The sequence below is a fragment of the Phascolarctos cinereus genome, unplaced genomic scaffold (genome assembly GCF_003287225.1).
Source record: "Phascolarctos cinereus isolate Bilbo 61053 unplaced genomic scaffold, phaCin_HiC Scaffold_726;HRSCAF=1367, whole genome shotgun sequence".
NCBI lineage: Eukaryota > Metazoa > Chordata > Mammalia > Diprotodontia > Phascolarctidae > Phascolarctos > Phascolarctos cinereus.
In genome coordinates, this window is record NW_027556098.1 from 172,848,427 (window position 1) to 172,874,232 (window position 25,806).

Consider the following 25,806-nt stretch of genomic DNA (forward strand, 5'->3'; position numbering starts at 1 on the left):
CTACTGCTGCTGCTGGACTACTACTACTTTTACTATTGGAACTTGTCTAGTGCTCTAAGTTTTGGAAAATACTCTACAAATACTGTCTAACTTTATTCTCATAATAATCCTGGGAAGTGAGTGCTATTGAGAGGAAACTGAGGCAAACACAGCTAAGTAACTTGCCCAAGGTCACACAGCTAGTAAGTGTTATATGTCTGAGACCGGATTTAAACTCAGGTCCTCCTGACTCCAGGGCCAGTGCTCTATCCATTGTGCTAACCAGCTGCCCCCATTTCACCACCTACTTCACCCCCCAGCATTCCATCTTCTGTGCAACCTAGCTGTACCTTTTTCACTGTCTTATTCATACAAATTGATGTATAAATTCTCAGAGGTGGGGGATCATGGGATCTTAGGGACAAAAAAGGATCTAGGAAAGGGGTTGGGAGCCTGTGGCCTCAAGGCCACATGCAGCCCTCTAGGTCCTCAAGTGTGGCCCTTTGACTGAATCCAGACTTCACAGAACAAATTCCCTTAACAGAAGGATTTGTTCTGTAAAACTTGGACTCAGTCAAAGGGTGGCACCCAAGTTCCTAGAGGGCCACACATGGTCTGGAGGCCATAGGTTGCCCACCCCTGATCTAGAAGGTCATCTAATCCAATGCCCTCATTTTAAAGATGAGGAAATTGAGGCTCATGGTTTTCATAACATAAGCAAAACTTAAACATACAACTTCTAAACACCCATTTCTGCTGAGATTCTATGAATTTTCCCCCTCTGCCAATTTTCCTTTATCTGTAGATAGCACACTATTCTCTTCTTCACTCACTCTTGAAACCTTGGATTCACCTGTGACTCTGCTTGCCCTGTCATATTTATTACCCAGTCCTGTCCATTCTACTTTCACCATGTCCCCTGCAAAGAGGTGGGACGGATAAAGTGCTAGGCTGGAAGTCAGGAAGACCTGAGTTTAAATCTGTCTTCAGACACTTCCTAGCTGTGTGGCCCTGGGCAAGTCACTTAACCCTGTTTGCCTCAGTTTCCTCATCTGTAAGATGGCAAACCATTGCCCTTGTCTTTGCCAAGAAAACTCCAAATGGGGTCATGAAGAATTAGACATCTGAAAAGGGAGCATATGGGAATCTTTTGCTGACATCTACTGGGCCTATGAGGAACTGCAGCTACTTGACTACATGGCGTACCTACCAGTATTTTTGTTCCTGGCATTATGGTTGCTCTTTTGAAAGCCTTTCCTCAGTTTTCTTTGTTTCTGAGGAAAGTAAACAGCCCAGGCAGTACTTGCTCAGGATTCTAGGTCATAGTTAACTCTTACAGTTTTATTGATAGTAGTAGCATCTGACTCAAAGATGTCTGTAATCATGACTGCTTGGAGAGGCAAGTTTTAACATTGTGTGACTTGGGCTTTTTTCTTCAGCAAGGGCACAGACACATAGCCAGTCACATTCAATTGAAATGGGTTTCTGCTTACTCCACACCTTAGTGCTGGCATTTCATTTTGGGATGGGCTCTCTCTCCACCTTGTCTCCAGAGCTATCTAACCGCACATCAGGCGTGAATCTGAGTCAGTGAATCATGTTGATTTTGAGATATTTGTAAGGGTACCTGAATAGCGTGTTTTGGTTTGTGGCTATGTTAGTGTCAAGGTCTTTCTCTGTCATCCTTTCTTCCCTGGAATTGTCTCTTGAACAAGGCTTAATTCCAAGATACTTTTGCTCATGAAAGAGCAGTTCTAAACCTCCTGGGACAGTGGGTTCACTCTGCCCCTCCAGGTGACACTGAAGATCTGAGCCCTTCTGAGGGTTCTCTGTCGATTTCAGTGCCTTCTGTAAGATGTTTTTCCTGGCAACTTTTAGGCTGCCCGTTTGAATTAGGGAGAATCCATGAACAGCTTTATTTGAAGAAAAAGGGACTGCTTGGCCATGAGACTGAAAGATGAATAATTAAATTTATGAATGGGTTCATTAGAATCCAGGGAAGTCTGTTTCAACATTAACATTTTCCTTCGCGTTATGAAGATGGTAAGCAGCAATGTTGTCACTGGACTTGGACTCTCATCCTCTGCTTACTGATAAAGATGATCAGGCCATGCACCTAGGAATATCCCTACATGACCTTTACCATCAAACTTTGAATACTCATTTAAAAAGAGTAATTCCTCTGAGTAATCTGAGTAATCTAAATTAATTTAAATGAATATTTATTTAAAGTTAATTTTTAAAGTTAAAAAATTAAGTATTCATTTAAATGAATATTCATTTTAAAAGATTATTGAGCTAGGGTGGGGACTATCCTAGGCTTACAGAGACCTGACTATTCCCCTGCCTTGAAGACCTTTGAAGTCTTTTTTTTTTCCCGACAGTGAGCCAAGTTCTTTGTTAAGTGAGAAATGTTTCTTCATTTACTTGATATATTAGTACATTTTGTCATTTTGAAGTCAAGAGAATCTTTGAGCTAAGTTTGGATATTTTCTGATGCCAAAGTCCGAACATGAAGTATTCTCAATAGACTAGGCATTGACATAGACCTGAGTTTCTACATTGATTCCTGGCATGCCTGAGCCACAGTCCCAGTGAGCCTTCACTCAACAAAGGTGAGTGAAACTTTTACATAATCACATCATGTGGATTCAGGACCATCTCACACATCCCCATCTCATCATGTATCACATAGAATGAACAGATATGTGCCAGGATGATCACTAGGTTATCAAGGAGAGTCATTCTTAACGGAGGCCAATTTCATTAAAAGCCAATTTTCTCCTCTTCATATTATTTCATGGGATCACTGGAAAATTCCAGTTAGGGGGTGGGAGGTGGATCAATATCTGAGTCAGACTCTCTTTTGCACGTTCTCAGGCTTGCTGTCTGCCCTCTGTCAGGAGTACGTCCCCTTAGCCCTTACTGCCTGAGCCATGGCTCAAATGCTCAAGGTATGTACCTCTTCTTCCTCATGTCATCCCCAAACCAACTCTAATCCACATCAGCTACCATCACTGGCTTCTTGGATTTATTTTATATCACTTTGCTTTCCTTCTTTGCCCCCATATCATTTAACTGGTTTTTTTTTTGAGGGGGGAGAGGAATGTTACATACCCCTGTTAGTTTGTAAACATCTTAAAGTCAGGAATGAATGGTGTTATTTATCATCTCTTTATAACAGAGGCCATCCCATGGAGCATGCACACAGAGTGTGCTGACTTAGTACTAAAGTACTCAGGTGCTTTGGGAGTGACAAAACAACCCCCTTATTGGCAATTGGGTAAGGGATCTTGAAGAGGAAGTGACCTTTTCTTAGTGTGTCTCTTCTCTGTCTTCAGATCTTGTTAGACTATTCAAGGCTATCCATGGTAGGGTCAGAGGAAGGTTGGTCCTAGGAGAAGTGGTGAGCTGTGAACACATGGCATGTAGTAGGCTTAGGAGAGTTTGAATCCAGGCTCCTAGCCCCCAGTTGCCTTTTCTGATTTTTTTCCTTCCTAAGCATAGGTGATCAAACTATAATCTTGAGATTATAGAATACAGTATTGAAGGTAACCTTGTGAGTTTGGAAAACTTGTTTTCCTCAGTCAGACCTGTTAGGTATCAAAGTGAGGCTCTGTATTGAAGACAATGACCACTAGCAGGGTGAAGTCTAGCTTGGCAAAAGTTGTGGATCTGGAGGGAGTTGTTTGGGCAGCGAAAGGCCAGCCAAGGTGAAACGCTGATTTAGCTTTCCAACAAAATGCTTTATGTGAAGATAGGTTTAACTCTCAACCTCCTGGTTAGCATATGGTAGTAGTTATAAGTTACTATATTCTGCTTTAAGTTTTTGTTTTATTTTGTTCACTTGTTCATCTTTTGGTCAATGAACATTTTTGAGTCTTTCTGTAAGATATTTCCTTTATGTGGAAGAAATAAATAGCTGTCCCACATATGGTTTACATTGCACATTGGGTACCTTTCTACTCTTCTGTCAACCGCTTTTTAAGGAGATCCTAGACATTAACCACATTTTAGCTTTTAAGTAAATCTTTGCTGGGGCTCTTGGGTAGGAGTGTAAAGAGACAAAAATGTGGGAAAAGTACCCTAATCTTTCTCATCAGAGGCTCTTACAGAACTGAGACATATTGCCATATAAGTGGGTCCAAAGCAGAGGGACCATTTCATGGGCTGTGCCTGATTTCAAGCTGGTCCTCTAGTTAAGTCTTGTACTGAAATGAAATGAGACATTCAAAGGTCATTCAAGAGTTATCAGAAGGAGGTTTATTTATTCCTAGTAGGGGAAGGATACTCAGTGATGACCATTCTCATACCTGATCATCCCATTCTCATACCTTATACATTCCAGTGATTCTGAACCCCTATAGATCATTTTCTAAACACCATTCCCACTCCTATCATGTTTTCTTATTCTCATCCCTCTCAATCCTCCCACCCCAAAGTTTCAAACACCATCCAGTCCTTCCCTCTCAAATGCCTGTTCCATAGGCAATAAAATTCCCTTCATCCTCAATCTTTTCATTTCCCTTTCCTTCCATCTTCTAGCTATTAGTGATACCGGCTCCTCCTGGATAGCATTGCCTCACTGACCACCCTTTTCAGTACTAGCTGCAGTTCTATTCATTTTTCCTGCCTCACTGGTCAAGGTGGGGCCATTAGAATACTTCCTTATTGCCCCTTCCAAGATCTCCCCCTACTTCCATCATTCAGTAACCTCTCTTACTTTGAGGTTCATACTATTCTTAACTACTACCCAATCAAAATCCTAGCAGTTGTTGTTTACAAACCTTCAGGTCATTCCTTTTCCCTCCTCAATGAGTTCAATACATGACTCACAATTTTGCTCTTCTTCCCACCCCCACCCCAATTGCCTATTACCATAGAGGACAACATCATCCTCCAAGTCTCTCAGGCTCACAACTTAGTAGTTCTCCTAGATTCCTCACTATCTCTCTCTCCCCATATCCAAGCTGTTTCCAAGGCCTGTCAATTTTACCTTTATAACATCTCTCAAATTCTTCCCCTTCTCTCCTATGACATACCCATCACTCTAGTGCAGATCCTCATAACCTCACACTCAGACTATTGCAATAGTCTGATGGTGGGTCTGCCTGCCCCAAGTCTCTCTCCACTCCAATCCACCCACCATTTAGCCACCAAAGTGATTTTCCTAAAATTCAAGTCTGATCATGTCACCCCCTCCTCAATAAACTCCAGTGTCTCCCCAGTGCCTCCAGGATCAAATACAAAATGCTCTGTTTGGCATTCAAACCGTACCTTACCAGTCTTTTTATGCCTGACTCCTGCCACATTCTTTTTAATTCATTAACATTGGTGGCCTCCTGGATACTCCATGAGCAACCCACTCCATTTCTTTGCTCCAAGCATTTTCTCTGGCTGTCCCCAATAATGCTCTCCCTCCTCAATTCCACCTACTGACTTCTCCAGCTTCCTGGAAGTCTCAACAAAAATCCCGTCTTTTACAGGAAGCTTTTCCCTCTGTTAATTATTTTCTATTAATTCTGTATATAGGGTGCTTTGTATGTATTTGTTTTCATGTTGTCTCAGACCTCCATTAGACTGTAAGCTCTTTGAGTGTAAGGACTGTCTTTTTTGCCTCTTTTTGTATCCCTAGCACTTAGCACAGTGCCTAGCACATAATATGTGTTTAATAAATGTTTATTGATTAATTATTGAGGGAATTTGTTTTGTTTGACTGCATGTATTTGTTACAAGGGATTTCTTTTTTATTTTTTTCCTCCAGTGGATCAGTGGGTCCCAGGGGCAGAGAAAATAGACTTCTGTTAATTAAAAAAACCTTAAAAAACAAATAAAAAGGGCCAAAGAAAGTGAATATAATTTGAAATATATGCCAATAAAATAAATTCCACACAAATATCTTCAACCAATAATGTCAGAGTTGATAAAAAAATCATTTTCCCATCTCTGCCAACAAGAGTTAAAGAAAACGAGTTTGGATGCCTTTCTCTGTTTTCGGCCCTGGCTAGTGAAAGTTCTAAAAAGTGATGGCACTGAACTTGTAATCATTTGGAGACCCTGGGTTCAAATCCAATTTTGCTGGGACAAAATAAAGGCTGGATTTGAAGTCAGAGATCACAGGTTTGACTTTCCAGCTTACACCTGTATGGTCTCAGACAAGTCATTTAACTTCTTTAAGGTATAGATTCTTTATCTGTAAAATGAAGGCACTGGACTGGATGATTTTAAGATTCCTTGTGGCTCTAAATCTCAATCAATTGATCAATAAACATTTATAAAGCACCTACCATGTGCCAAAGACTATGCTAAGTGCTAGTTATATAATCCTATGATGTTAGCTAATGTTTAATCATGTTAACATGTTCAGTCACTTTAGTCATGTTCAACTCTTTGTGACCTCATTTGGGGTTTTCTTGGCAAAGATAGTGAAGTTATTTGCCATTTCCTTCTCCAGCTCATTTTTACAGATGAGGAAACTGAGGCAAAAAAGGGTTAAGTGACTTGTCCAGGGTCATATAGCTAGTAAGTATCTGAGGCCAGATTTGAATTCAGGAAGAGGAGTCTTCCTGATTTCAAGCTTTATCTGTGTCACCTAGCAGCCCCACCTGATGTTGAATTTTGACTATAAAAGGTTTAATGTGAAAAGATTTAGTAGCCTAGCCTTTTGCCCCAGTGTATTTTCAGGCTGATTACAATCAAACACAAACACATTTGTAATTTTTCTTTAGCAGCCTCAAGAGGGCCTATCCCTATACCTTTCAGCTTCCTTATGTCGCCTCCATAATATGGGGTTGTGGTTCCTGTGAAATACTTTGCCAGCTTGTTATGTGACTGTTCACATCTCAGGGCAGCACTACAGGAAGGTACTTGGAGAGTTTAGTTCTGAAACTATCCATTAAGACGGGAATAAAAAGTCGACATTATGTATGTCATTAGTTTATGCCATAAAGTGTGATTAGTTTTCAAAATGTAACGGAAATGGATTCAGCTGAAATTACAAATTCTTATGATGTTTATGTTCTGCATGGCTTGAATCAATTTAAATAACAGAAAAGAATCAACCCATCTCACTAATAATCATCAAAGCTAAATATGCCTCTGGGTTGTAATGGGTTTGTGGATGTAGTTGGCCAGCGGATTGATTCACATGGTGGAGACTTTCTTGTAATGACTGCCCATTCCTAGAGTACATTTTTCTGACAGGTGGGAGGGTGAGGTGGGGAGAAAAAAGAAAGTGAGCTAGTCTGTTAATAAGATAACACTTCCTTAATGCTTTAAAATACAAAGAAGAATATCAGTGTTCAGGAACTTTGAAAAATAGGAGTAAAGATGGCATCAGAGAGGTGGATGACCAAGCAACAACATTTCAAATAACATGCAATCAATCGACAAACTCTTGTTAAGAAGCTACTGTATGCCCACACTGTGCTAAGCACTAGGGAGGTAAAAATAAAAGGGGTCTTTCCTGGGTCTTGCATTCTGGTGGACAGGAAATGTGTACATATATAAGTAAAGGAAAGAACATATGTTAAGATTAAATGGGGTAGTCATGGGGCAGCTAGATGGCGCAGTGGATAGAGCACCAGCCCTGGGAGTCAGGAGGACCTGAGTTCAAATTTGGCCTCAGATACTTACTAGCTGTGTGACCCTGGACAAGTCACTTAACCCCAATTGCCTAAAAAACAAAACTAAATAAATAAATAAATAAATAAATAAATAAATAAATAAATAAATAAATAAATAAATAAATAAATAATAAGTAAGTAAGTAAATAAATGAATGAATGAATAAATAAATAAATAAATAAATAAATAAATGAATGAATGAATGAATGAATGAATGAATGAATAAATAAATAAATGAATGAATAAATAAATGGGGTGGTCACATGTGGAGGGGTAAGGATGACAAGGGTACAGCCAGAGTGCTACACTGATACCCTCCTAATGTCACAAGAAAGTGAAGAGGGTCTCCAGCAGTTTGAGTGAACCCTCTTTGGCTTACTTACAGGAGGAAATGGACAAGAATTGCTCAGAATGCATAGACATGGAAGGGGTTTGATCTTTGAATGGAATGTCCAGTCAGTGAGGTCAGATTCATTTGAATACCTGAGTTGTGCCAGATAGAAAGGGGCAGGTGTAGATATCTAGATTCTTTTCCACTTTTAGAGAGGGAGTGTGGTTTTTTTTTAATGCAATGGTGAGAGCATCCCCAAAATGTTCTTCTCCTGGAATATAGGTAGTGGTATGGTCGGCCAGTCAGTCAATAAACATTTATTAAGCAGCTACTGTGTGCTAGACACTGTGTTAAATGATAGAGATACAAAGAACAGCAAAAGAGGTATGTACAGAATAATTTTACATATATGTATGTATACAGATATAGATATACATATACATATATACACCTATTTGCATCTAATGATAGCCATCTGGTGGGAGGCAAGATAGGGGAAGGAAGAAAAAAAGGGGAAAAAAAGAAATTTACATGATAACTTCATTGTGTATTTGGAGGGAATAGCAAGTTGTACATGGTAGATTTGCAGTTTCATGCACAATCATCTTTTTTTTATTATACTGCATTATGCTTTGTTCTATGAATTGAAAATAAAATTTTAAAAAATAATCCCTGCTCTCAACGGGTTCACGGTCTAATGGGAGTGACAACATGCACGCATGTTGTGACAAATTGGAGAATGGAATAGTCTTGGAGAGAAGGCACTGAGATTAAGGCAGTCTGGGAAAGGCCTCTTGCAGCAGGTGAGATATTAGCTGAGACTTGAGGGAAGCCAGGAACATTAGGAGGTGAAGAAGAGAAGGGACCAGCATTGAGGGCAGCTGGTGCTGGAGTCAGGAGATGGAATGCCACAAGGAACAGGACGTAAGTCATTGTTACTGGATGGCAGAGTGGGTGCAAGGGAGGAAGAAAGGGGCCAGGTTAGGACTAGACCAGAAGGAAAACTGGCCTTGGAGTCAGAAGAAATGGGTGGAACCCCAGCTCTGCTCCTTAGTACCTATGAGCACATCACTTAATTTCTCAGGGTCTTGGTTTCCTCATCTGTAAAATGAGGGGGTTGACCTAGATGACCTCAAAGATCTGTTTCTACTCTAGCTCGATAATTCTATTTTTTGATTATATGATTTCTTACATGCCTTCCAACTCTGAAGTGTATGATCTTATGACCTTAACTGGTCCTACTAGGCAGCATATTAAACCTCAGTTCTATGGCATTGGAAACTGCACAACTAAGCATCACGCTAAAGGTTGACAGGCCCCATTTATTCACATAATTACTTCGTGATGAAGCCAGAGGTCCGTTGGCTCTCAGTGTCCTAAGGTCTGCAAGTGGTCCTTTCCACAGCCTCAAAAAAAGTATTTTCCAGTATCATATGAAAGGATTGGAGATAATCTTACAGCTATCATTAGGGCTGGCCTACACTCTTGACTAGGTTATTGTGTTCCTTCTTGAGGCTTTGTAATTTAATTCATTTATGGAAAAAGCTGCTAAAGTTTGCTGAATGGAAGTTGTATTAAATTTTTACAACAACCTGCACCCATGCTTTAGAGGGCAGAGTCAAAGAAGAGATTAAGGGATTAGATAGTAGGATCACTGAGGAATGTTTTAAACCCAGAAATAAGGTAACAGATGCGGAAATGTGTCTTTTAGCCTATGATTGGTTGAATGATATAGTAGGCCAATAACTGGCCTCAGCACCCTGAAATCATTTGTTTGGCTCTTTTGTCTGTAGTTGTGAAAAGCGTTCAAGTAATATATCTGGGTTCTGCTCATTTCTATGCATCAGCATTCAATAAAACTAGTGTATTACCAGTATTTTACATCGGTTTGCTGGTGTAGAAGTACCAGCTCATTTCCAATCAATCAATCAATCAACAAGTATTGATCAAGTGTCTGCGCTAGGCACTGAAGATACAAGCACAAAGAACAAACCATCCCTACTCACATTCTAATTGGAGAGACAAGTATATATGTGTGTGCTTGTGTATGGATGTGTATATGTTCACATATACACATATATGTGTACAGTTTGTGTGCATGTATATACACATATGTGTATAAATATAGAAATAGATATAGCATGTCTAAAGTAAATACAAATATATGTATGTAAACATATAAATGTGTGTATATATGTATATATATGCATGTATATACATACATATAAAATAATTTTAGGGGTATATTTTTGTTTTTATATTTCCTTTCCTCCTCTCCCATCCCAGAGAGATAGCCTTTATAACAAAGAATTTAAGACAAAAGTAAAAGAGGAAGAATAGAAATAAATTCAGCAAATTTTAATTAATATATAAAAAAGTTGCAATTATATGCAATGTTCCACTCTTGTAAACTCACCTGTGGACCCCCTACTTTTTCAAAGGAGTACAGGAGCAGGGATCTTCTCATCTCTTTTCTTTGGGGTTTTTTTTTTAATTTCACAAAATTAAATTTTTTTGTGTGTTTGTTGTTCCTTCCGTTTATGTTGTTGTAGACGTACATATTGTCTTCCTGGTTCTCCATACTTCACTTCAAATCAGTTCATAAGGCTCCATGTTTCTCTGTACTGATCCCATTTGTCATTTTTTACAGTATAATAATATTCTATTTTTTCCTTTTTAAGAAAATTTATTTTATTTTTAATTTATGAAATAAAACAAGCATTTTCATAGCATAGTATAATTTTAAAAATATGATTGCATAATGAAACTGCAAATCTACTATGTATATTTCCTTTTAAATATACAACAAAGTTATCATGTAAATTTCTTTTTTCTTCTTTTTTCTTCCTCCCACCCCCCGCCCAAGACATGCCTACCATCAGACACAAATACGTGTGTGTGTGTGTGTGTGTGTGTGTGTGTGTGTGTGTAAAATTATTCTATACATACTTATATTTATCAGTTCTTTCTCTGGATGCAGAGAGCATCTTTCTTCATATGTCCTTTATAGTTAATTTGGGTATTTATAATAATCAAAATGACTTAGTCACTCAAAGTCATTCTTAAAACAATATAGCTGTTACTATATACAGCGTTCTCTTGGTTCTGTTCGTTATTTTATGCTAGTCTTTCCATGTTTTTCTAATATCATTGAGCTCATTTCTTATTGCATAGTAGTATTTCATCACAATTATATACCACAACTTATTCAGCCATTCCCCAACTGATGGGCATCCTTGCAATTTCCAGTTCTTTGCCACCACAAAGAGAGCTGCTATAAACATTTTAAAACCAAAGGTTCTTTTCCTTTTTCCTTAGTCATCTTTAGAAATAGATCTAGCAGTGGTATTTCTGAGTCAACGGGTATAAGTAACTAAATAATTATTTGGGCATAATTCCAGATTGCTCTCCAAAATGGTTGGATCAGCTCACAGATCCACCTACAATGAATTAAGGTCCCAATTTTTCCACATCCCCTCCAATATTTGCTGCTTTCTCCTTCAATCATTTCAGCCAATCTGGTAGGTGTAAAATTATATCTCAAGGTTATTTTAATTTGCATTTCTTTAATCAGCAATGATTTAGAGCATTTTTCACCTGACTATAAATCATTTTGATTTTGTCATTGGAAAACTGCCTGTTCATAGCCTTTGACCATTTATCAATTGGGAAATGACTCACATTCTTATAGATTTGACAAAGTTCTTTATATATTTTAGATGTGAGACCCTTAATTGAGAAACCATCTACAAAATTTTTCTCAGTTTTCTACTCTCCTTCTGATCTTGCCTACATTTGTTTTATTTGTATAAAACTTTTATTTTAATTTAATGTAATCAAAATTATCCATTTTACATTTAACTTTGCTCTCTTTCTTGTTTATCCATAAATTATTCACCTATCACTCTGATAAGTAATATGTTCCATGTTCTTCTAATTATCTTATAATATTTCTTTTTATATTTTTAAATATTTTAAAATGTTTATATTTTTTATATACTTTTATATTTTTGACCTTATCTTAGTAAATAGTACAAGCGATTGGTCTATGCCTAGTTTTTGCCATACTTCTTTCCAGTTTTCCCAACAATTTTTACCAAATAATGAATTCTTATCCCAAATTCTTAAGTCTTTACACTTGTCAAATACAAGGTTATTATGTTCAATTGCTGCTGTAGATTGTATGTCTACTCTCTTCCACTGATCTACCTTTCTATTTCTTAGCCAGTGTCAGATGGTTTTGATAATTGCTGCCTTATAATATAGTTTAAGATCTGGTACTCCTAAACCTTCTTCCTTCACATTTTTTCACTATTTCTTTTGATATTCTTGACTTTTTGTTCTTCCAAACAAATTTTGTTGTTATTTTTTCTACTTCAGTAAAATGAATTTTTTTTTGTAATTTAATTGGGATGGGATTGAATATATAAATTAATTTTGGTAAAATTATCATTTTTGTTGTATTGGCCCTACCTAATCATAAAAAATTAATATTTCTCCAATTATTTAAATCTTATTTTATTTGTATAAAAAGTGTTTTTTTAAAATAATTTTGTTTATATATTCTATTAAATTCACCATCTTTAGCCATTCCTGAATTATTGGTGCATGTGGAGCCTTTCTTTTTGTCAATAATCTTCTCAGGGTATATGACTAGTATCGGAAATCTTTTCAATATGTACATTTTAGCCACTTTATTTGCATAATTCTAAATTTTTTCCAAGATAGATATACTGATTCACAGTTCTATCAATGATACATTATTCTTCCTGTCTTTCCACGATCCCTTCAGTATTGACTATTCCCATCTTTAGCCATATCAAAGAGTAGTTGTTAATGGTACAATGTGTGTAGGACAGGAGGTTGCCAATGGATGTCATCAGATTGGAAGATGACACATATCTGGGAAAGATAGTTAACACACAAGAAAACACAGTTGGGAGCTAAAAGGATCTTGGCAGCTTAAGGTATTGGGCTGAATCTAATAAGGTAAAATTCAACAGGGATAAATGTGATGTTTTATGTTTGCGTACAAATTTCACTCAATGTATTCATTGAATATAAAATGGGATTTGCTGGAACTAGCTGAAACCAGTTCAAAAGAGCTGCTTGTTAAATTTTTCAGTGTGAACATTTACACCTTGAAAATTGGCAAATGCTGGGGCAGCTAGCACCGGCCCTGGATTCAGGAGGACCTGAGTTCAAATCCAGCCTCAGACATGTAACACTTACTAGCTGTGTGACCCTGGGCAAGTCACTTAACCCCCATTGCCCAACCAAAAAAAAAACCCCCAAAATTGGCAAATGCTACAAATCAAGACTAGATTTATTGTTTTGTTGCTTTTCTAGACTTAAGGAAGTGATGGGTAAAATGTTAATGATGAAATTTAGAGTCAAAACTGTGCCATGGGTACATTTTTCTCCTGAGAGTTGATCGTTAAACATTTACCAGTATACTATTGATAAGAATCACCACTGTAACATACCCCAAAAGTGATCATAAAGTATCCACTTGAAGACCACCAAGGAAGAGGTACCTGTGACTTCTCAGCTCTGTTCCACTTTTGGATGGCTCTGATTGTTAGGAAGTTTTCTCTGACATCCAGCCCAAACTTACCTCTTTGCTTCTTCTACCCACAGCTCCTGGTTCTGCCCTCTGGAGCCAAAAAGGGCAAATCTAATCCTTCCTCTATATGACAGCCCTTCAAATGTTGAAACACAGATTTTTTCCATCCCCTTTAAGTATTTTTTCCTCTAATTTATGCATGTCTAGTTTCTTCAACCTAACTTCATATGCCTTGGATTCAAGTACCTGCATCATATTGGTTACTCTCCTCTGGACCTTTTCCAGTTGGTCAATGTTCTTCTTGAATCACGACACCCAAAACTAAACATGATACTCCAAATGAGGTCTGAGGAGGGCTGAATATAATGGAACTATCACCTCCCTGTTCCTGGAAGTTATGTCTCTCCTAATAAAGCCCAAGATCATATTAGCTTTTTCGGCTACCTTAATAAGACTGCTAAGTCAGATTGAGCAGGCAATCACCATCTATCCATGCCTCCCCCATCTTATATTTTTGAATTTTTCTTACTGAAATACATGACTTTACAGTTATCCCTATTGAATTGCATCTTATTAGATTAATCTCAATGTTCTAGTCTAACAGAATTTTAACTAGATTTTGACAAAATTGTTTTGGGCTCTGACTCTGTCACCCAGCGTGTTAGCTCTCCCCCCCAACTTTGTTTCATCTACAATTTGATGGCCATGGATACCTTTGGATACCTTTATTCAAGTCATTGGTTGACTTTGTCAACTGGACTGAACTGGCCTTTAACCTGTGCATGACCAGAGCTGAACAGAGCAGGCTAGAGAGAGGAGAGTCAGAAATTAAACAGGAGTTTAATTTCAAAGTGAGGGAAACAGCTTGTAAGCAAGGAGGCAGATTAAACACATGTGCCAGGGTCCTGCCCTTAGTGGGGGGACTCTGTTATTTATACCAATGGCTACATAGTGAGTTCTAGCCCTCATAATAGATAAGTTTGATTCATAGCAGAGCTTTGTGGCTAGACCATATCTGAGCTTGTCCAGTGTTTCTCTGAGTCAGAAGGACATGAACTCAATTCTGGCCTCACTTACTAGCTGTGTAACCCTGGGCAAGTCACTTAACCTTGTTTGCCTCAGTTCCTCATCTGTAAAATGATCTAGAGAAGGAAATGGAAAATCACTCCTGTGTTTTTTGCCAAGAAAACCCCAAACAGGGTCATGGAGAGCCATGACTGAAATGACTCAACAGCAAAGTTTCCCACCATCTCTCTTTGCCCTGTCCCATAGAACCTTTCTTTATAATAAAGAAAAATAGTAAAGCGAAATCAACTGGCATAGTCTGGTAGAGTATATATCATTCTGCCCCCATGGTCCACTACCTCTCTACCTAAAGGAGAAACTTGCATTTCCTCATAAATACTATGAAAGCAAGATTGGCCATTGTCCTCAATGTGACTTCTAAGATAGTGCTATTTTCATTTACATGATTGTGGCCAAGGTGAATATTTTAACTTCATTTTGCTTTATTCTATGTCACTTCATGTATGCCTTCCTTCGTTTCTCTTAATTCCTCATATTCATTTTAATAGTGAAATAATACTGCATTATATTCACATGCTATGATTTGTTTAATCATTCCCTATTCAACAGGCACCCAATTTTTCTTTCTTTCTTTTTTTTTGTTTTGAATATTTTGTCCTATACTTCCATGTTATTTTTTTGGACCATACAAGTCTAAAAATGACAAGTCTGCCTTCACTCTGGCTAGTAGAAGCTTTTTGTAAGAAGCAGAAAACTGTGATCTGGAATTTGTTCCATCACTGTCTTCTCAGGTCAGTCTTCCCATCCTTTCCAGTAATTCTTTTTCAAATACCTATTATATACCCAGCACTGAAGAAGGCTCAGGAGTACGGAAAAGAGATGCCCCCAGACACACAAACAGTGTCTAGTCCAATGCCTTCATTTTACCTGTAAAGAAATTGAGACCTAGAGAGTGGCAATGAGTTGTTGAGGATGATAAAAGAGCTGGATAAAACTTAGATTTTCAGGGTCTTAGTCCAGTGCTCTCTCTCTTTTCCACTATGCATAGGGCATGTCCACCCACACTGTGGTTGGTTGCTCATTATGTTTTGGTTTGATGAATCTTTAAAAACAAAATTATCATCATAACTGTCAGACTGGCTATATGTATATCTGGAAGAGTGAGGGGCTATTGCCCAGTGGGAAAGGATTGGGGCATAGGAGCCAAGCGATGGGGGTGGGGCACTTACCTTAACACAACAACCCACCTTGATATTGGGCTTTAAGTGTACAAATAGAATTTCATATATTACCTCCCTTGATTGTCACCACAACCTGAGGTTCTACAGGTATTTATTATCCCCATTTTACAGATGAAGAAACAGGAACTTAAAGAGGTCCCACATCTTGCTCATAGACACACAACTGCTGAGTGTCAGAGACCTTTCCTACTCTAAGTACATCACCAAAAACATGGCCAAATATCATTACTTTTGGATCCAGGAAATGATACCAGGGGTAACAATTTAGGAAAAAATGATTTAGACCTGGGAGGGACTTTGAAGGTCATTTGTTTCAACTTTATTTTATAGTACAGAAACTGAGGCCGCAAGAGATTAAAGTGACTTGTCCAAGGTAATATAGCTAGTTAAGTGGCAGAGTGGAGATTTGAACCCAGGACCTCTGACTCCTAAAATACCACTCTCTTGACTGAACCACACACCCTCATCATGATGAAATACTCACGATATTGGCACATGAGCACATTTAATATGTACCTAGAGCTTCTCCCTCCTTCCCACCACCAGACTGAGGTTGCCTTTGTTGCTAAAATAATCTCACATCCAGGTCTTGCGTCACTTGTGAAAGTGGGTTGTTATTGTTGTTGTTGTTCAGTCTCCTCTGACTCTTCATGACCCCATGGATCATACTGTCCGTGGGGTTTTCTTGACAAAGAACCTGGAGTGGTTTGCCATTTCTTTCTCCAGAGAATTAAGGCAAACAGAAGTTAAGTGACTTGCACAGGGTCACACAGCTAGTAAGTGTCTGAGGCTCGATTTGAATTCAGGTCTTCCTGACTCCAGGCCCACGCCTCTATTCCCTGAGCCATCTAGCTGCCCTGGGAAAGTGGGTAAGGAATGGCAAATGGCAAGGAAGGAGGGCTTTTGTTCTTGATTCTATTGCAATGTTTTTTGTGCCTCACCATTCCATTCTGTTTAGTGACTCCTTTCCATTGCTTCCCACCGAAATTCCCTTAAATTCCAAGCATGTAAGGAATATTTTAAATATAACCCTATAAATGCTTTAGTGTCTATCACTGCAGCCGAATGCCATGTAGTACAATCTGTTTATTGCTATTTTAACCAACTTGGCAGCCTTCAGTCTTGACCGAAGACGCAGCTTGAGAGGGGGTCAAGGGAGTGAGAAGTCTCTGAAGAAATCAGGGTTCAGGGGAAAGTTGGCTATTTCAATTAATAAGTCAATTCATAGGGATTTCTTGAGCACTCACTGTATATGATGAGGCCTGGGGATGTAGAAGAAACATAAATTTTGTCTGTGCCCTTGAGGCACCCAGCATAATCTTGTGAGGGAGACAGGATTAACACACATGAAATAATGATAGAACAAACCAAGACAGTATATAATTAAGTTCTAAATTGTGTGATGCAGATGGTGAGAATTACAGGAGTTTGCAGAAGGGATAGAGCAGCAGGAGCTACTGTACTTCATGGAAGATGTGGGACCTCAGCTGGGCCTTGAAGGACAACCAAGAGGTAGAAAGCCATTTCAGGGAGAGGGAAGAGTACGGGCAGAGGCAGAGAAGTGGGAACGAAGATGGAATGTGCATGGAGTGGGGAAGTAACAAGATTGAGAGCAGAATCTGAATAATAAAACAACTGTAATAACCTGTGCATCGTCTAATTTGGTTCTCCCAGCCACTCTGCATGGTGGGCTGTTAGTCTCCTCATTTTATAGATGAAGAAAGTGACACTCAGAAAAATTAAATAATTTGGCTAAGATCACACAGCTAATAAGTGGCAGAGCTAGGATTTGAAAGGAAATCGTGGCATGACTACCTTCTACTTGGATGAACAGGGGCAAGGCCCTTTACCTCTATGGCCCTTAATTTTCTCATCTGTAAAATGTAGCCATTGAACTTAATGATCTCTAAAGTCCCTTTATACTTCTAAATCCATGATGCTGCGTTATACTAACTTTACATTTAATTTTCATAACCTTCCACAAAGTCTTCCGTCAAAGAATGATCGCAGAGTTCTCTTTATTTCCCTTTGGCTGGGGCAGCTAGAGAGAGATATGGGATACAATGCATAGTGTGGGTTTAGAGCTTAGAGCTCCGCCTCAGTTTCCTTTTATTGCACATTGGATTTTTAGAGGGTATAACGTGTTATCATTTGATCCACACAATGCTCTTGCAAAGTACATAATGCAGCTACGATTTTCCCATTTTACAGATAAAAAGGAATTTAGGTGCTCAGAGGTTCATTGCCTCGTCTAGGTCATATAGCTAGGAAGGTACAGAGCCAGGACAGGAACTCAGATCTATGACGTACAGATCTAGGATTCTTTCATCTCTCCACCACTGCATCATAATAGGTACCAGGCACATCAGTATATGACAAATAATTTTCCTTTGTGATTTATTCAACATCAGTAAATTAAGATTGTTCTTGATTCTCTATCTTTTCATTAAAAGCCTTGGGAAGAACATGCAACTATGGGATTTAGAACGCACGGGTCATTTAGTTTAGCTCTGATGCCTATAAGGACAATGGCATTGATTAAATCCTAGTTCTTTCAAGGCCACATTTCTGCATGCAGTACTGGCTCTATACCCAGAACTCTTAAAATACCATGGCTTTCTCACCAGAAAGCTGGCTAAACTGTAGCATAAGTAGAGACTCTTGGTTGGGGGGCACTGGGTAAAAAGGCAGAGACGTTTCAGTATGAACCCACTCTCACTTGAGAGAAAACAAACTCCAAGCACCTTCCTGCTGATTCTAGTTCAGGAGGTTCATATTCATATAACAAACCATTTTATTGAAGAAGCAAATAACTCCAAGCTCAATGAATCATATAGTCTGTGCTGCTAGTACTCTTACTCAAAAGAATCTTTCAGAGACAGGCTCCTTAACCATTTCAGGGGGTTCATGAGCTCAGATGAGAAGGAATACATCTTTATTTCAATATAACTGATCTCCTTTGTAATCCTCTCCATTATATTTGATCTATTTTAAACCATTATCCTAAGGAGAGGCACATAGATTTCACCAGACTGTGGTCTACAACACAAAAATGGTTAAGAATCTGTGCTATAGAAGAAAGGGAGAAAAAACAATCAGATTGCTGATTCATCTGTTACACCGTCAAGGCAGGGCAGCTGAATTGTGGAAGTGGAAAGTGGTAGCTGCTGCTAGTGGCTCGGGCAAGATCACAGGTTTCTTCTGTATTGGGGCTGCCTGCATCCAGCAGAAGATGTAAGGAGAAGTAGGTGGTAAAGCTCAAATGAGATACCGGACCTAAAGCACTTTACAAACCTTAAAGCAGTCTATAAATGCCAGCTATCATTCACAGAAGCAGCAGCAGCAGTAATAGTGATTATTAATTATCTTACTAGGCTTCCAATCTAGTGATGACTTCATTGCCTCAGCCTTCTACTGTATTCCTGCAGAGCTCAAGAAATGTTTATAGAGCAAGGAGTGTTCTGGTAAATGTTTAATGACCAGGTTCTGGGGTAGGGGAGGAAGAAATGTATGCACGCATAATTGAAAAAAATGGTTTTTTCTTCTCCTTTCCCTCATCTGCATTTAATTTAATTTAATCTGCATCATTAGCACTTTCTTAAGTGTAGACAATAAGCAAAACAATACTTCAAGCCCTTCACTGTAGCAGTTGTTGGTTTCTGAGATGTAAATGCTCACACTGAAAATTAAATAATTGGCTTAAGCCCTGCTAGAGCTGACTCCAGTATACTTCGGAGTAGGAACACTAGGGTGGCAGTGGAAAGAGCGCTAGGCACAGAGTCAGAAACACTTGTGCTCAAATGCAACCTCTTATGCTCATCACCTGTGTGACCCTGGCAAGTCACTTGACCCTTGATGCCTGCCTCAGTTTCCTCAACTGTAAAATGAGGATAATAACAGCACCTACCTCAGGGTTGTTGCAAGGATCAAGTAAGATAATATTGTATTTAGCATAGTTCCTGGCATATAGTAAGAGCTCTGTAAAAGTTATTATTATTATTACCTTTTGGCTTGTGTATTGTACCCTGATCCACTATACTGTGGTTGCAGAACTTTTTGTCTTTGAAAGAGTGGGAAAAGAGAGAGTAGGTGATAGTCCTTCATGTCAGAAGAGGGTGACAAGAGGGATCTGGTTTTCCTAAGTCTTTTTTCCCCCAAGTATGCTGTTGTTTGTGTTCACCTGTTTTGTGCATGTCTTTGGGGAAATCTTATATAATGACCCATGCTTTATGCTGCCTGAGGTCTTGGGTACTGAGAAAACTGAAAAGATTGGTGCTGTAGGATCTGGGGCACAATAGCCTTTTTGACAACATTATCTGGGGCAGTGTGGAACAGGACAGAGTTCTAGTCTTGGAGTCAAGGGATTTGGGTTAGAATCCTGGTTCTGCCACTTATGAATGGTGTGACATTGGGCAAGTCACTTAATTTCTCTGGCTCTCAGTTTCTTCATCTATAGAATGTTAGACTAGAGAACAACTTGCTCAGCCATTCCCCAGTTGATGGGCATCCTCTCAAATCAGTGTATAGTTCTTTAGATAAAACAATCTAATCCTGTTGCTTTTTTCAAAATATACTATTCCATTTGATTAGAAAACTTTTTTACATTACATCTTTGTCTTATTACTTTGTCTAATCATTTCTCCCTTTGGAGGATATCATTCCTATATTATAATTTGACCATAAATTTAAAATTGTAAGATGTTCATACTTGTATCCTACTATAGTAACTTAGAAATGTTCCAGTATCAATCTATTATTTAATAGATTTAGTATTATACTTAGTAAACTTCTTGATTATTGAAATTTGCTATAAAAGGAAAAAGAGGGACATAGTTACATTATAATAGGGGGAAACTCCCTTAGTTCAGTTGGGAAAAAATACCCTCAGCTCTGTTTGATTCCAGGCATGAGACAAATCTGACAGCCAATCATGTAGTCACAGAGTGTTAAAGGCAAGGCTCAGGATTAACCAGATGGGGAAATTTCCTTTTCCAATAAGGAAATAGCACAATGGGGAAATAGAGTCAGGAGGATCCTACCTAGGCCATGTCCTAGGTCATCTCCACAACCTTTCTCAGTCACAAACCTTCACCTTTGAGCAGTCCTCAGACTGCCACACATGCAATTTTCTACTACTGGCTTTGTGACAATTAGGATAATTATTCCTATAATCAAAGCTCAAAGGAATAGTAAATTTACAGTCCTAGGAATTTTTACCTTAAATGTCAAAATTTCATCAGCCATAACTTAGAACTTGAATTTTTTTCCTGATGTTTTTCTAACAGTTAACATTTTATTAAACCTTTACTTATAAATTAAAACTGCAAATCATGTCATCACCTCTCTGATGTCATGGTCCTCTTCGAGAATGAAGGACAAACCACAACCTGTGAGTAGCCCGAGCTGTCCGAATAGGGACCCAGTTGGCCAGTAACAGTTCTCCTTTCTTCTCCTCTCCTGGGGTATCATGCCTTACCTAAGGGTGTTCTGCCCAAAGGAAGGTTAATTTTGATGGCCAAAACCTACCTAGATAACTTAGGGTTTACTGGATAGATTTCTTTCTCAAAGACTGGCCTTAAACCCAATTCACTCTGGATCTCATTGATTGGACAACAATAGGTTCTTGGCCAAGCACTGCTTAATGCCTCTTTTTGCACCATCCTGGTTCACAGTGAATGTAAATAGCAACTGTTTCTTTTCTGGCCAGCAACCCTGAGGGTCTTCTCCTCCCAATTAGATTTTTTTTTTTTTATTAAAGGGGCTATCCTTTGACTCACTTCTTAAAAATGCCTATTCACTGAATGGGTGTTGCCTCACTCAAAACGAGAACTCAAAAAGACCTCAGCTTTAAAAAGCCAAGGGTCTCCCACTGCATCCTGGGCTATCTCCACTCATTCTGATCTATATCTGGCTACTGGACCCAGATGGCTCTGGAGGAAAAAATGAGGCTGGTGACTGTGTACAGCCCTCTCTCACTCAAATCCAATTCAATTGCAAGTTATGCCATCATCTCCCTAATGTCATGGTCCTCTTTAAGAACGAAGGACAAACTATACAATGTGCACAAATACCTAATAATTGATTTCATCACCAACATTTGAAGCCATAGCTTTAAAACATCTCATATACTTTAATAATAGCCAAGATTTTCAAATGAAAATTTGCTATTATCATAAATATTATTATTCTAATCATCATCATTATTATTACCTGTTTATAACTAAATATAGCTCATTAAATATTTAACAGTTTTCAAATATCTAATTTTTTATCAGATGCTGGTGTATGTGCAATAGAGTGCCCAGCCTAGAGTTAGGAAGATCTGACACAAATCCAACCTCAGGCACTTACTAGCTTTGTGACTCTGGGCAAGTCACTTAACCCTGTTTGCTCCAGTTTCTTCAGCTGTAAAATGAGTTGGAGAAGGAAATGGCAAACCACTCCAATATCTTTGCCAAGAAAACCTGAGAAAGAGTCAGACATGACTGAAAAAAATGATTGAATGTATCAGGACTTGATTTATTTGTTATAATGATTGTCTAGACATAGGAAAATGATGGAGAAAATGTGAATAATGTAGTTTAAACTTAAAAGTGTGTTAGAAATACATCCCAGACACACCTGTCCACCACTGCAGATCCCAACCCTTCTATTAGTTGACATTCTTTGTGAAATCTTGGGTCCAAAGAAATTTAACGCCTGTTGGCCAGCCTGATCTATGGGCCTCTCAGAACTTAACTGGGCTCCTTCTTGGATAATAGCTGAAGGGACCCTCACAAAGCCCAGTGAGAGCTAGGGTTCCATTTGTATAGTCTTGCAGAACCCAAGGCTGCCATCATGCTACAATGAGAAATTGGAGAAGTCCAATGCAGGAATACTGAGAACATTAAAACATCCCTCACCATAGCATAATCTTTTTTTTTCCTTTTCGGTGTGTCTCCAACATATAGAGTTCCCCTTAAAGTAAAATGACTTTATTATTCCTATTTTAGAGATAATAGAACAGAGGCTCAGGAAAGCAGACAATGATCCATGTTCACATGATCAGCTGACAACAGAGTTGGGACCAGAATCTGCATTTTAAGAATGAACACCAAAGATCCCCACTGAGGCTGTGTAATACTTCCAAGGGGGAAAAAGTAGCTTCAGCTTAACCCCAATGGGCAGCTGGGTAGCTCAGGAGATGGAGCACCAGGCCTTGAATCAGGAAGACCTGAGTTCAAATCTGGCCTCAGACACTTACTAGCTACATGACCCTGGGCAGTCACTTAACCTTGTGTGCCTCATTTTCTTATCAGTCAAATAAGCTGGAAAAGAAAATGGCAAACCACTCCAATATCTTTGCCAAGAAAACCCCAAAGGGGGTCCCAAAGAATCATATGCAAGTGAAAAATGACTGAACAATAACAAAAGTCCTAATACTTTATGGGGGGGGGGAGAAGAGGGTGTTTGTTTGTTTGCTTTTTACCATATCACATAAGATAATGGGTTTGGAATGAAAGGAATTTTTGAAGTTATCTAATACAACCTCCTTATTTTCTTGATGAGGAAGCTGAGGTTTACAGAAGCAAAATAATTTACACAAGGTAGTAAATGAAAGGCTCATGATTTGAATTCAGGACATTAGATTCTATATCCAGTGCTCTTTCTACTGTACCACAAAGCCTCAATGTCTGTGTCATTGTCAAATGTGTTGAATATCAATTGTTGTTTCACCATCCCTTAAATATTATTAGTTTCCCTAATTGACAAAATGCACAGTCCCATCTTTGTGAATTTGATTGTCATACAATTTTGCCGCTGATTTAATTTTGTTTTTAGATGTCATGGGTACAAGGAACACCTTCCACTGGACAGCATTTACCTAGGACTTCATAGTGGGGTCAGGGGTCAGAACCATCAAGGTCTTTTATGGTGTCCAAGGTTCTGACTGAACATCCTTACTTTGAGGAGCCAGGTAGGTATGGGGATGTGGCTGAGAAATCATTGCTCAGTAAGGGGCCAGATTTTCAGCGTGAACACTCTAAGTCCAAGAGTTAGACAATCTAATTAAAACAAAATTCAAGGAAGACAGACAGTGGTGGCAAAAGATGGTCTCTGAGCTTTGGGCTTAAGTACTTCAGTATTTGTGGCTCCAAGAAGCTGTAGCATGTGCAGAGGTTACACTCTATCTTGGCAGATGAATTGAACCAGGTGTAGGGTAATCAATGGGTCCAGAGGTGAATCAGGGGTATGTCTAGCCCAAGTATGTGAAGACTTTCCCGGTAGAATGGGCAGATGAGGACAATTTATTCTAATGGCCACGAAGGAGACTGAAGAAGGGATCTTGGAGCACTCAGAGCTCAGTCATTCACTGCATTAGGGCCATCCCGTCGTTCTGACTTGTTCTGCCACTGGACCTCAATGAGAGGAAGTATCTGTTCTCAAGAAGTTCCCATTCTAATTAAGGGAGAGTGTAGCTTCAGGACAGATAGAAAGCCCCAGGACCCAGGGTGGGTTGTAAAGCCTGATAGACCTTGAAGAACAAGGACAGGAGATCCTTAACCAATGATGGTCATTAAGGAGACAATGGGTCTGAAATCTGGAGTGGAGGTCTAGGTATTATCTCAGGAAGGCACAGGGATGGGCAGGGGTGGGGAGACAGTGTATACATCTAAGAAGGGGTATCCAGTGCCCGGCGGGGACTGGACAATGGGAGCTATGCTGAAGAAGAAAAGGGCTCCCTGAAGCAGATGCCTACTGGGTTCTTTGACAGCCTTTAATATGTGGAGTAGGTGGGCTGGAGAGGGGAAGAGGAAGGTGACCAGCTCCTGGTAAGAACCCCTCTTGCTTTGGCCTTGGACTTCTGCCCAATTTGGTCCTTATGATAACTCCATGATTTACATAAATTTGCAGAAGAAGAAAAGGCATATCTGTGATTTTATTCACATAGGGACCTCCAGATGAAAAGAACTCCCTTTGCCAAGGCAGGTCAGCAAAACTGACTTTTTTGTTGCCCAGTCATTTCAGTGTGTCCGACTCTTTGCGATCCCATTTGGGGTTTTCTTAGCAAGGATACCAGAGTAGTTTTCCATTTCCTTCTCCAGCCCATTTTATAGATGAGGAAACTGAGGCAAATAGGGTTAAGTGACTTGCCCAGGGTCACACAGGCAGTATGTCAGAATATTTGAGCCCAGGTCTTCTTCACTCTGAAGTCAGTGATCTATCCACTAGACCAATGACCTTCTCTTAGAGATGAAGTATCACGACCCAGATTAGAGAAATATTTTATGAAAAGTCACATAGCTACCCGACTTGAATCTAGATCTTCTTATTCTAAGTAAGACTACCAAAATCAAACCTTTTTTTAAGTCCAACATGATGTGCCAATAAGATGCAAGTAGCTACTGTGGTAAAATATCAAGCTAGTGAAATACTGTCTGGTCAGAAATAATGTTAAAGGCAGAGCACTTCTAGGTACTTAGCTGGCCTAGATGTAGTAAGATGAGGAATTTAAGGAGTTATTTCCTTTGGGATTGACCTAATAATGTAATCATTTGAATAACTATTAAGAATTTTCTACATGCAGAGAGAACACAGTGCTCAATCCTGAATAATGCAGACTAAAGTTTGCCACAGACATCGTATTTAATTTTGGAACTTACCATGCAGCTTAGTGATATGACCTACACAATTAAATATTCCGCAAAATAATCAAGTCAAAAATGCATATGACGTACACATGTAATAAATCTGCCAAGTGGTATGCAGGAATGAGGTTTACTCAATGATAGTGGGTAGGTTTCTTAGGGATATCAGGATGGTATCATAATTCTAGGTATTGGAGAGTAGTGTGACCATAAAGATCTAGGCAGGGAAGTTAGGCGTGTACAAGAGACAACTGGGATAGCCAGTAGACCTAACCATTTGACTACACAGAGAATAGTGTGAAATGAGTCTGTAAAAGGTACTGTGACACCAGATTGTGGAGGGCATGATGTGCCAGAAAAGGGTAGTCTCACTCTTATTCAATAGGGAGCCATTGCAGGTCTTAGAGGA

General features: G+C 39.0%; 1 pseudogene; it reads right to left on the reverse strand.

Moving 5' to 3' along the window:
- Positions 1-1,172: 1,172 nt before the first annotated feature.
- LOC144454358 (target of rapamycin complex 2 subunit MAPKAP1 pseudogene) lies at positions 1,173-10,402 on the reverse strand (annotated as a pseudogene).
- Positions 10,403-25,806: the final 15,404 nt, after the last annotated feature.